The sequence below is a fragment of the Macadamia integrifolia genome, chromosome 5 (genome assembly GCF_013358625.1).
Source record: "Macadamia integrifolia cultivar HAES 741 chromosome 5, SCU_Mint_v3, whole genome shotgun sequence".
NCBI classification, from domain to species: Eukaryota; Viridiplantae; Streptophyta; class Magnoliopsida; order Proteales; family Proteaceae; genus Macadamia; species Macadamia integrifolia.
The window spans coordinates 35,122,574-35,135,102 of NC_056561.1; the positions used below are offsets into that span (position 1 = coordinate 35,122,574).

At 40.9% G+C, this 12,529-nt stretch overlaps 1 pseudogene; it reads left to right on the plus strand.

Annotated features, from left to right (window-relative positions):
* Positions 1 to 1,328: 1,328 nt before the first annotated feature.
* Positions 1,329 to 8,858, plus strand: LOC122078038 (annotated as a pseudogene).
* The last annotated feature ends 3,671 nt before the right edge of the window (positions 8,859 to 12,529 follow it).

The following is a 12,529-nucleotide window of genomic DNA, read 5'->3' on the forward strand; positions in this document are numbered from 1 at the left end:
CTGTTTAAGCCAACAAATCCCCAAAGGAATCTTCGGTCCCTGCTCCAAGAGGCGACCATGATAATGGAGACATTCAGTCCATTCATGGCGGTGGAGGAGCCAGAAATGGTGGGGGAGAGACCAATCAGGAAGGAGGAGATAAATATTACGAGAATCTTCCCGATTTGGAATGAGAAGCTAACAAGGAATTGGATTCGGTTAAGAGTCAATCCGTTGAGAAATCTTTTATGCCCCAGTCAAGGATGCCTTCCCCTTTTGGGGCTGATGTGGAAGATAATTCCAATAATAGAGAGGTGGGCTCAAATTTGAATTCTTCTTCAAATACTCAAAATCAACCTCGATTAGAAGTGCTGCTAGGCACTAGTGATGGATCGAACTCAGTGGGTTTGGACTTGGAGCATGGGGCGACCCACTCTACTCATAACCCGGATCTAGATATTGAAGGTGCCCTCCCACATGAAGCTACAACTCAGGTGACGGGTCAGGCCATGGATCGCATTCCTAGAAGCCTTAGATAGGCCAACATTGGTGGCCCCTATTCCCAGGGCTGGCCAATCAAGTGCCACCTTGCTAGTTCGGCGTGCTCCTCCCCCACATATTTCTTCAATGGAAGGTGTTGGTAGAGTTGATGCTGCGGCTGCACGCAGAGAGGAAGATCAATCTGGGTGGACCCGTGTGTGAAAAAAAAAGGGGAAGCAGGGGAGTACAAAGGATCAGTCTAGTGCTGATCACCAAAATTCCCATATGTGATCATGCGAGTGTTGTTTTGGAACATTCGTGGGTTAAAGAAGATTGCTGCAAAGGTGGCCTTAAGCAAGATAGTGCGTGTTCATTGTCTAGACTTGATTTGTTTGGTTGAACCCATGCTTCCAATTTCTAAGTTTTTGAAGATGTTTTTTAACAGACTTGGATTTGCAGCTGTTGTTATTTCCAATGATAGGCCTAATATGAACCTAAATCTATGGGTGATTTGGAGACAGAGTTTAATTACTCATCAGGTTTCCTCAATGTCTGATCAACAGATCTCTTTGCTTTTGGATTAGAAGGGATCCGCCCTTAAACTCTCTGTGGTCCACCCTAAATGCCTGAGAGCTGATCGCAGATCGCTATGGACGGATTTGGTGGTTGGTTCGATGGGGCATCCAAGAATGATCATTGGAGATTTCAATACAGTGGTGGGGAGAGCCTTGCCGGACGTGGATGGATTGCCTAACCCCATTCATGCTGGTGTAGGCACAAAAATCATTTTTCCTCAAGATGCCTATGAGGAAAGACTTTAGGTTTTCAAATTTGCATTGATTGGAAGAGCAAATTTCAGACTTCTCTCTATGGACGATATCCGTAAGGAGGCGCTTGAGAACTGGAACCTGAAGGGTGGTGTGAAATTGGCTCCTATGGGGAAAGGCTACATACTTTTCCAATTTGAAAAAGATGGAGATATGATGACTATGTGGAGGCGTATCACTAGAGTTTCTGGCCAAGTGATCAGGTTCCAGCGATGGAAGCCCGATTTTGACGTACATGTGAAGAAGCCCACCAAAAAGCTTGTCGGAATCAAATTCCCTAATCTGCCTCTTGAGTACTAGTATGAGAAGATCCTCTTGACCATCGCAAAGGCTACTAGGAGACCAGTAGCGCTAGATAAGCGCACTCGCTCTGCTGCTATGGGATCGTTTGTTCGTGTTCAGGTGGAGATCGAGGTGGGAGAGAGTAGGACTGATGAAATTCAGGTGGAAAGACAGTAACCAGGTACAGACGAGATTTTCTGGTTTAAACATGTCATAATCTACGAGGATGGCTTGACCAGATGCGGCTTTTAGAAGAAGGTGGGGCACTTGGTGCATTCCTGCAGAGATCGAAAAATTTTTGAAGCTAGGGAGGAGAAGTAGCATGAGGGATCCATCCCTGGTGCAGTTTACGTCAAGAATGGTGGTGATCGAAATGCTGTGCATTGGGAGAGGAGTGTTCTGATGAACGTGTCCAATTTGGGTATGATTTCTTCCCATCCAAAGGAAGATCACATTCTATAATTAGATTGGCCAATTCAAATTCTGCCCTGAACGATCTTGGAAGGTTTTCAAATTCTACCAACTTTAATGGTAGTTTTGATATTATCATTCTATTGAGAGATAATGATAATATGGAAGGGAATATTCCAAGTAGGACTGGGATTTCTCCAAGTCAGATCATTGAAGAGGACAACGATGGGGAGGAGTTTGATTCGGATCAGGGTGCTGAGTCAGAGGCTGGGTCGATGGACCCAGATGGTGGATCAGTGAATGGATCCTTTGACGGGTAAGAATGTGGTCCAGAGAACCCAGGTGCTAGAGAGAAGATCGTTCCTCACAATAGAGCAAGAGTTCGGGTCGTGGCTAGGTGCATGGGTAGAGGCAGCGGGTGGAAATCAATGGCCTTGGCTAGGGTGGCGGCGTTTCTCACCGGGGTCAAAGAAGAAACGACAATCACATGGAGTGGTATGTTAATGTTATTTCCTCCTTCAATCCTCTACAGATTGAAAGGGGTCTTGTAGTGGTGAATCATGAGGATGTGGAACAAATTGACAGAGCTCTTTGTGAAAGCGAAGAAATTGAAAAAAGGGCTGGGAGACAGGAGAAGGGGAAACAGGTGGAAAATACGGGGAAGACTCTGAGGAAGGCTGACCGTATTGCATATCAAAAAATTTCTAAATAAAGGCCCTCTTTTGGAATATTAGAAGGATGAAGAAAGTCGCCGCAAGGTTGGCTTTGTGTAATCTATTAAGGGATAAAATGCCAGATATTTTGTGTGTGGCAGAGCCTATGATGAAGGTGAAGGGTTTCCCATCTTTATTTTTCAGCAAGCAGGGGCAAAATTTATCCACAACGATAGAGATGGTAAAGCCCCAAATCTCTGGGTGGTTTGGAGTAAGGGTGTTTCTAAACTTGTGGTTTGGGCTTCTTAGAATCAACAGATCACTATGTCTGTTCGATGGATCCAGACCAGTGTTTTCATCTTTGTTGTTCATGCCAACTATTTTTGAGCGGCTAGCAGAGAGCTGTGGCCTGAGTTGGTGGCAGCATACCCTGGGTGTAACGTGCCTTGGATGATAGTTGGGGATTTCAATGCAACCTTGTTTTCTCATGAAAATAGAGGACCAGGGGTCTTCAATCAAGGATTTGTGATGGATTTATGGGCGATAGTGGATGCGTGCTCATTGATGTAAATCCCCTCCCAGGGTCAAAAGTTTACTTGGTCCAATAATAGAAGAAGGGGGAATGTTGCTGCAGTGCTGGACTATAGCTTCTACAATGATGCTTGGATATCAAATTTTCAAGAAGCCCATCAATTCGTGCTCCAAAGGGTATTATCTGATCACTCTCCAATTTTGGTGATTTTTGAGGCGTCTGAGAGACCTAGAAATTGCCCGTTTAAATTCTAGAGATTCTGGACTGAGCATGAAGATTTCCTGCACACTGTAAGGGAATCGTGGGCTGATGACATTAGGGGCTCCCCTATAGTTGTCCTTGTGCAGAAGCTCAAAAGGTTGAAAGGGGTGCTGCATTCCTGGGCTAAAAGCAGTTTCCCAAATGTTAATGTGGAGTTGGAAGCTACTAAGATGGGCTAGGAGGAGGTTTAGCGTGAAATTGAAGTGAATGGGATGTCTGATATCCTTTTTTCTCTTAGAAGCAAACGCAAAAACCAGGCATCTTAAGGCGTTGGAAAATTATGAGAAATTATGGGCTGAAAAAGCTCACATCAAATGGAGGCTGTAGGGAGAAAGGTGCTCTAAATTCTTCCATATTTCTAAAAAATGAGGAGAATTAAAAATTCAATTCGGGTACTCAGAAAGGATGATGGTGTGGTGATCTCTAATAAAGACTAGATTGAAGCACACGTGACAGGCTTTTACGAGTCTTTTCATAAGACCGTGCCCTTACATTAGCATTTGGAGCTACTGGAGTGTATCCCTACCACCCTAAAAGAAGATGATAGGCTCCTCCTTGATAAGGTTCCATTGAACCCTGAAATTAAAGCAGCAATTTGGGAGCTTGACCCTGAAAGCGCCCCTGGTTCGGATAGATTCCCTGGATCATTTTATCAGATTGTCCAAGGTGTTGCCCAAAATCATCTTTGAGGACCAGGGCGCCTTCCAGAAAGGGAATACATCCAGTTTATATATTAGTCTAACCTCGGAATTGGAAAATATGATGTTCACCTCTACGCGCGGGGGAGGTATGGGGCTGAAGATTGATATCCGAAAGGCGTACAGTACCATTTCTTGGAACTTCTTATTCCATGTCATGCGCAAGTTTGGTTTCTCCCATAGATAGATTTCATGGATTTATCAGATATTGCATTCTGCAAAAATTTCGGTCCTTCTGTATGGAGGGTCGGTGGGATACTTTGGTGTGGAAAGGGGTCTACGGCAAGGTGATCCGATATCCCCTATGTTGTTCATCATTGTTGAGGAGGTGCTTTGTATAGGGCTGGCTGATTTAGTTGCCAAGAAGAAAATGAAATCCTTGTCTAGTCCGCGTGGTGTAGTCACTCCAGCCCATAGCCTTTTCACGGATAACATTTTTATTTTCTCAAATGCCTCTATCAGGTTTCGTTCCTTCCCAATGCAAACAAGCTATTGTTGATGTTTTAGGCATCCCTGTGTGTAACTTTCCTACCCGGTACTTGGGTGTTGAAATCTTCAAAGGTATGGTAAAAAAGGAGTCATTGCTTCCAATTCTGGACAAGGTTAAGGGCCGTCTGGCAGGGTGGAAAGGAAATTTACTCTATGGCTGGGAGAGTGGAGCTTGTTCACTCGGTTATTTTGGGGATGCCTAACCATAGCTTTGGTGTTTATTGGTGGCCCTCCTTTATGATCACTACCATGGAGAGATGGATGCGAAATTTCATATGGACAAGGGAGGTCGATTCTTCAAAGAAAATCACGATTAAATAGGACATGTGCTGCAGGCCAAAGGAGGAAGGTGGACTGGGGCTACGAAGGTTGAGGGATTTGAATAAATCCATGCTCTGTAATCTGGCTTGGGGAATAAAACATGATGAATTAACTACGTTAAATTTTTAAGGGCGTGCTTCTTGAAGAAAAATGGCTCTCCCAGGGCTAGATATTGGGCGTCCTCCATCTAGCCTGGTATTAGGAAGGTTTGGAGCATTGTCACAGATAATGAGCACTGGATGGTAGGGAATGCCAAGAAAATAAATTTCTAGAAAAATAAATGGGTAAATGGCTCCTCTGTCCAGGATCTCATTGAGGTGGGGGTCAGTGATGATCCGATTTTTATGGGGAAGACGAACAGATTTATTGAAAATTTCCAATGGAAATTTCCTCTTGTTCAGTCAGCTAAGATGAATGATATTTTTAATTTGATTAAAAATATTACAATCCCTATGTATGATTGTGATGACAAGGTCTTCTGGAAGTGCTCGCTGGATGGATCTTTTTCAGTCAAGACAATTTAGGAGGAGATTAGGACTCGTAATCCTAAGGTTCTTTGGGAATCCTTGGTCTAGTGTAAAAAGGTGCAGCCCAGAATGTCTATTTTTGGATGGCGGTTGATCCACGGATCCCTCGGACGAGGTGGTGAGGAGGAAAGGCATCACCCTTGCCTCTAAATGCAATTTATGTGGTGTGGATGAAGAATCCTTGGACCACCTTTTTCTTCATTGCCGTTTCGCGAATGAAAATCGGTCCTTCTTCTGCGGGTGCTTTAATATTGGATGGTCGCCTCCATTATCCATTCCTATACTGTTCCAATGGTGGAAAAGAGCGCTAAAATAGGTCTTTTGTAAGGAAGCCTAGGTGATGGGGATTGTTATTGTGGCAGACAGTAGCTGAAGAGAAAGAAACCTGAGGAGGCATGATGAAGGTCGAAGACACACCAGGTATGTGTGTCTTTCTGTTATTGAGGAGTTAAAAATGTGCAAGCCAAATACTAAAGGTACGATTAGATCCATGGCTGATATGATGTGCTGTAGGAAATTGGGGCTGACGGGGCAGGGCATTCCAATCAGACCAATTTTAGAGGTTCATTGGTGTAAACCTCAGGTAAACTGGGTCAAATAAAATTTTGACGGCAGCTCGATGGAAAATCCAAGGCTGACGGAGTTTTTAGAGACTGTCTGGGAAGAGTTTTGGGATCATATAAAATTTTCATGGGGGTTACAGGGGTGTTTCACGCTGAGATGGAAGGGCTTATGGAAGGTCTAATTCGTGCTAGAGACTTTGGCTTTAACCAGCTCTGGGTTGAGTCTAACTCTTCTTCGGTTGTGTTGCTGGTGCAGCAACAGAAGATCCCCTGGTTTGTAGCTCAACGATGGGCCTTCCTAAAACCATACTTGGATGGGATAAGTTGGAAAATCTCTCACATTTTCAGAGAGGGGAATTCCATTGTGGATTATTTAGCAAGAGATGCGGCCAAGACTGGGATCTCTGGTTCTAATGTAAATTTCTCAGGTCATGTTGTGGAGCTTCTTAGTAGAGATGCTAATGGAAGACTCAATTATAGATTTTGCTAATCTTTTCCCTCTCCCTCTCCCTGTTGATGGCAATGCCGAAGGTGGGGGGCTGGGGAGGTTTGGCTTTGGTTGCTTGTCGATGTAATTTTCCTTTCTCTTTCATTTTAATAAAAATCATCCTTTAGCGAAAAAAAAAAGTACCCTTCTGAAATTTTCAAGACTTCATTGCTAGGAGAGTACATAATAGTCTTTTCCCGCGCCACCGCGAACAATTTTCTCTTCTCCAATGAAGATAAGCTTGTCACCGCTTGGTGGCCGCGCTCCATGGAAAAGATCTTCTCTTCTACTCTCCAAACCTCCACTATCAAGGAATCCAAGAAGATGCGTAAGCTCCTTCCAGCTTTCCTTAAGCCGGAGGCCTTACAACGATATCTTGGACTTAAGGATTTGATTACCAGGAGACATCTTGATACAAATTGGGCTAATAAGGAAGAGGTCATTGTGTTCCCTCTTATTAAGAGTTACACATTTTCATTGGCCTGTCGATTGTTCTTGCGTATCGACGACCCAGATCACATTTCAAAGTTTTCTCATCCCTTAGATGTATTGGCTGCTGGGATCTTTTCCATACCTATTAATCTCCCCGGGACACCATTTAATTGTGGAATCAATGCGGCACAGAAAGTGAAAAAGGAATTGGTAAAGATAATCAAGCAAAGAAAGAAGGATTTATTAGAGAAGGTGGCTTCACCGACACAAGATATATTATCGCACATGCTTACAACGTTGGATGAGAGTGGGGAGTTTATGAAAGAGATGGATAATGCAGATAAAATTCTTGATTTGCTAATTGGTGGCCATGATACTGCTAGTTCTGCCATAACCTTCATCATGAAGTATCTTGCAGAGGTTCCAGGCGTCTACAGTGATGTCCTCAAAGGTAAGGTGTCTATGTTGTTCAATTTTTATTTTTTATCTTTTATTTATTTATTATTATTTTTTTTAAGGAAGAAAAAGCGTAACCCAATAGTGTGTACATGGATCAATATGGAGCAGGTGTGAAAAGACTAGACTGCCCAGCACTGAAGATGGAATTTGGATCCATGGAAAGTACATTCACCTGGACATACATGTGAGGATCCAACACCTGTCTCACTTCCTGCCGTTTTAAGGGTGAAGATGGGTATATATGGAAGCAAAAGAGACGTGTTGGATCCTCACACGTACGTTCAAGTGCAGCGGATCCAAATTTCTGAAAATGCTCGCGTGCAGTCTCATTGGCTGTGGGCGCTGGTGTGTACGCACACTATCGGTTAGCTTTCTTTCATCGTTTTTTTTTAATTATTAATATATGCAATGAAGGCGAAGAATCATTTCACTCAAAATTGATAGAATAATGAAGAAGAAAGAAGGAAAAATAAGAAATAGATGGAGAAAACTCCACAACAAAACTTCAGTCTATCACTATTGCTGAATCAAGCTAAAGGAAAATTCAAACACGATACAGAAGGAAAGAGAGAACTCACAAGGTGTATCTAGTGCATAAGGCTCTCATCATTGCCAGGTCAGGGGAGGGTCATAATGTAAGCCTTACCTCCACTTAGCAGAGACGCTATTTCCAGGCTCAAACTTGCAGCCACTAAGTTGCAATGGAGCAACTTTACCTTTCCACCGAGATCTCTTTACTCTATTTTGTCAAATAAATGAACCTAATTAATTAATGCTTTAACATTGTATTCCTCTAATTTTACACTTAATTAATGTTGAAAAGGAGTCATGATCAACTTTATACTTTGACAATGTTAGAGCGAAGAGAGATTGCATCGTCAAAAGAACCTGGAGAATTGCTAAACTGTGAAGACATTCAGAAGATGAGCTACTCATGGAATGTAGCTTGTGAAGTGATGAGACTCGGACTCCCCTTCAAGGTGCCTTTAGAGAGGCCTTAACTGACTTCACTTATGCAGGTTTCTCTATTCCAAAGGGATGGAAGGTATATTGTAACTGTTAACTCCATAGCCATGTCATGTTCAATTAAATTACTTTTAAGCTGACCTCTAAAAGTGTCTCTCACCCCCCTGAGTTTGCAGATATATTGGAGCACTAGTTCAACACAAAAGAACCCCAATTATTTCCCAGATCCTGAAAAGTTTGATCCTTCAAGGTTTGAAGGAAATAGAGTTACTCCTTATACATTTGTTCCTTTTGGAGGAGGACCTCAAATGTGCCCCGGCAAAGAGTATGCTCGATTGGAGATACTTGTCTTCATGCACCATGTGGTTAATAGGTTCAAGTGGGAGAAAATTCTCCCCGATGAGAAGATAATTTTCGATCCATTGCCAATGGTGGCAAAAGGATTCCTAGTTCACCTCACATCTCACACCTCACACCTCACACCTCACTAGGTTTTAGGTCTTCAAACCATCTACTTAGACTTCAGAATATGAAGAATGGGAGAAAGAACGCTACCTAATTGCATGGCCACTGCGCCAGCACCTGAATAAGTAGGAAGGCATGCACATGCATCCAATAAGAAGTATACTTCAGAATCTATGCATAAGAATCTTGTGTGGATTTATGTGTCTAGTAAGGTTGTAATGAGACATTGATCTCATAAATAATATTTGGAGTGCAAAATAAATCAGTTGTTATTGATAAAGATTTGTGCCATCTATATAAACTACTTATATCACTAATCTGGAGTTTAAATTACAAACACCCCCCCCCCAAAATAATTTGTATATATATATATATATATCAGAGGGTATATTGGTTAGTTGGTAGCAATTAGCATGCCCTCTTTTCTAGTTGTTTAGGCTGTGTTCTGTGAAACTTCTGTTCCGTTGGAGTGTTTCTACACTGAAAGTATTTTTTTACTTTTCTATTATTAGGAAATGTTTCTGCAATTTAGAAATGTGTTTGGTAACATGGAAACGCTTCTCTCTTTCCTTCTCCTCTCTCCCATTTCACTATCACATTCTTCCAAGACTGGAATGACAATAGTGTCTCCGGCCCAGGGGAGTCTTCCTGGAAGGATTTTACTCCCCTTGCAGCATAAATAGCATCGGAGATTGCAGAGTAAAGATTTTCAGAAAATAATGTTTATATTCCACACTCTTAAAAGTGTGAACCTTAGAGACAATGATAATATATACAAAGAAGAGATAACCCCTTATTGGCTATACATCCTAGAACTGTTTACAATAGAGTAAGTGATAAGATTATTAAGAGATGAGTAAGTGTTTAAGATATACATGACTATGCAAATGAGTATATTGAGTTCCCATGTAAACATGAGGACAAAATCGTTATGTCAGACACATTCAATTCTTAATTCCATTTTGCCTAGGTTGTCAGGAAATATGAAAGAAAAAAATAATTTAAGGAAATTAAAACATCAAAAAAACATAATGATGCAATGATTGATTTATGTGTATATCTCTGTCCTCATTTTTATTTATTTATTTTTCTTAACAACTAGACATAATCTAAGGAAAAAGAGTTCTATGGAAGAGTGTAATCTCTTAACCTCAAAACATGAGGACAAAAATGTTTGATCCACCCCCTATAAAATGGAAAAATGACATCTCTCTAGTTGTTTTCTATACACTCCCATTGACCATTGTGAACATATAGCAATCACACTCTTCCATAAGAAACATTTTTTTCTTTTATTTTGAAAGGAAAAATTAAATAAAATAACTAAATGTGTTAAGCTTAGTTTAGGCTCTATTGATACTTTTCTTCTATTTTTTTCCTTTTTTTCTTTAGGGATTTTCGTTTGTACCACCCTTAAAAATATTCACAGAATGAAAATAATATCCGCGGCGACGGCACCCATAATGAGTAACAATGTTAACTTAAAACGCGAAAAGACTTTTTGGACCCTTCTACTAACCTCTAAAATACATTTTTTTAACACTCCTTTCGTCTTTCTCCTCGCCCTACACGAAGGTAAAGAGCCAGACCATACCAGGCAGACACACTGGAGGGCCAATTGAATTTTTCTGGTAATAATGTGAATGCAACTCAAGTTATAGATTTTCAAAGAAATGAGAATGTGGGTATTGATATGTTTTTGGAATTCAATTCCATTATCAAAAACATAGTTCAAAAACTTCAAAATCCAGTAACTGATATTGACCTGCAGAAAGCTAAGGTTCCCGTCACTATAGGAGCTGAAGCAACACTTCCAACTCCTGCGATTTCATGTTCGATTTCATATAAACAAGAAATCACAGGATCAAGCCGGTAAAAATCTTCCATATAATAATGAACCAAAAAAAGAAATTGTTATTTACGAGCAAAGGCTGGGATTCGTAGTAAATCAATCCGCCATTTCTGTTAGTTCCGAATGATATAAGCGTCGACACGGACTCCAAAAAAACCTTCTACTTTCCAACTGATCCTTTTATGGCTTATTCCTCTACAGAAGATTCAAAACAAAACCTTAGTCTAATCACATCACCTGATAAAGTATCTGAAATAAATTGAGTTGTTTGTAAATGAATGTATTTCCCACCTTATTCATCGTAGGATTGTATTTCAATATTTATAGAATTATTACATGGGAACAAGAAGGACAAGTAGAGGGTACCTTGACAAATCCCCTCAAGCTTATGGGAAGGGAACGAACCATGAGCTTGTCTCAAAGTTTAACAAATCGATCCGAGGTGAGACCTTCAGTAAGAATATCAGCAATTTGATCAATAGTTGAGATATATTTGACCAAGATATCTCCACAGATTTCCTTCTCCCGAACAAAGTGATAATCTACCTCAATATGCTTAGTTCGAATATGAAATACGGTATTTGATGCAAGTGACATGGCACTGATGTTATCACACCATAAGTGGGGTGGAAAGACCAAAGAAATGTGGAGGTCCTTCAACAACATGCAGAGCCAATAAAGTTCAGAAGTGGTAATGGCCATAGATCGGTATTTTGCTTCAGTAGAGGAGAGTGACACTGTTGCTTATTTCTTAGCTCCCCAAGATATGAAACATGGGCTAAGAAAAAACACAAAAACCACTGGTGGAGCGTCGATCATCTTGAGAACCAGCCCATTCAGCATCTGAATAAGCAGAAATATTCAGCGAACCTTTGCTAAAGAGAAGTCCATGATCAATACTGTCTTTTAGATATCGTAATATCTTTTTAACTGCAACCCAATGAGCAGTGGATGGAAAGTGCATAAATTGACATACTTGATTCACTGGAAAGTTAATATCTGGACGTGTGAGAGTCAAGTATTGAAGAGAACCTACTATTTACCGATATTCAGTTCCATTATCAAGAGGATCATCGTCAAAAAATGAGAGATTAGTGCCAGACACAATAGGTGTGGAGCAGGGTTTAGCACCTTCCATTTTTGCCCGATGAAGTAGATCTCGAGTATATTTGGACTGCCTAAGATGTAATCTAAAGGAATCACGACGTGCTTCGTGACCCAAAAAATAATGAAGATTTCCAAGATCTTTCATAGAGAATTCAACTCCCATGCCATGGATGAGCTTGTGCATAAACTCAAGGTTGTTGCCGGTTAGGAAGATGTCATCAACATAGAGTAATAAAATAATGGTAACACCTTTGTTACGAAAGGTGAACAAAGAATATTAGGACTTTTATGTGGGCTTAAATGATACCGATTGATCCATTGGGCCCAAACAGTTATAGTCCCACTCTGATTAGGAAACTTCTAACTCTTTCTATCGTGGAAATGGAATAGGGTTTTAGGGATTCTATTATAAATAAAATATTGATGGCCCCTGCAGCCATTACTTAACACTTTCTTGATTTTGGGAGCACTACTTTCTCATAAGAGCAAATGCATAGAAAGAGAAGAAACCCTAGAGTAAGGGGCTGCAGAAGATCTCAGTAGAGGGACTCCACTTGCATAATTATTCATTGTCATCTTCATGAGAGTAATCTTCAACCACATGGGACAGAGGTTTGTGATCATTACTCATGGGATTCTAAATTTACACACAGATATTCCTCTACTCTCATTGATTATCATAGATGAAACAAATCTAATGTTTGTGTATTCTTAAGATCCCTAAAATTATTGATCTTG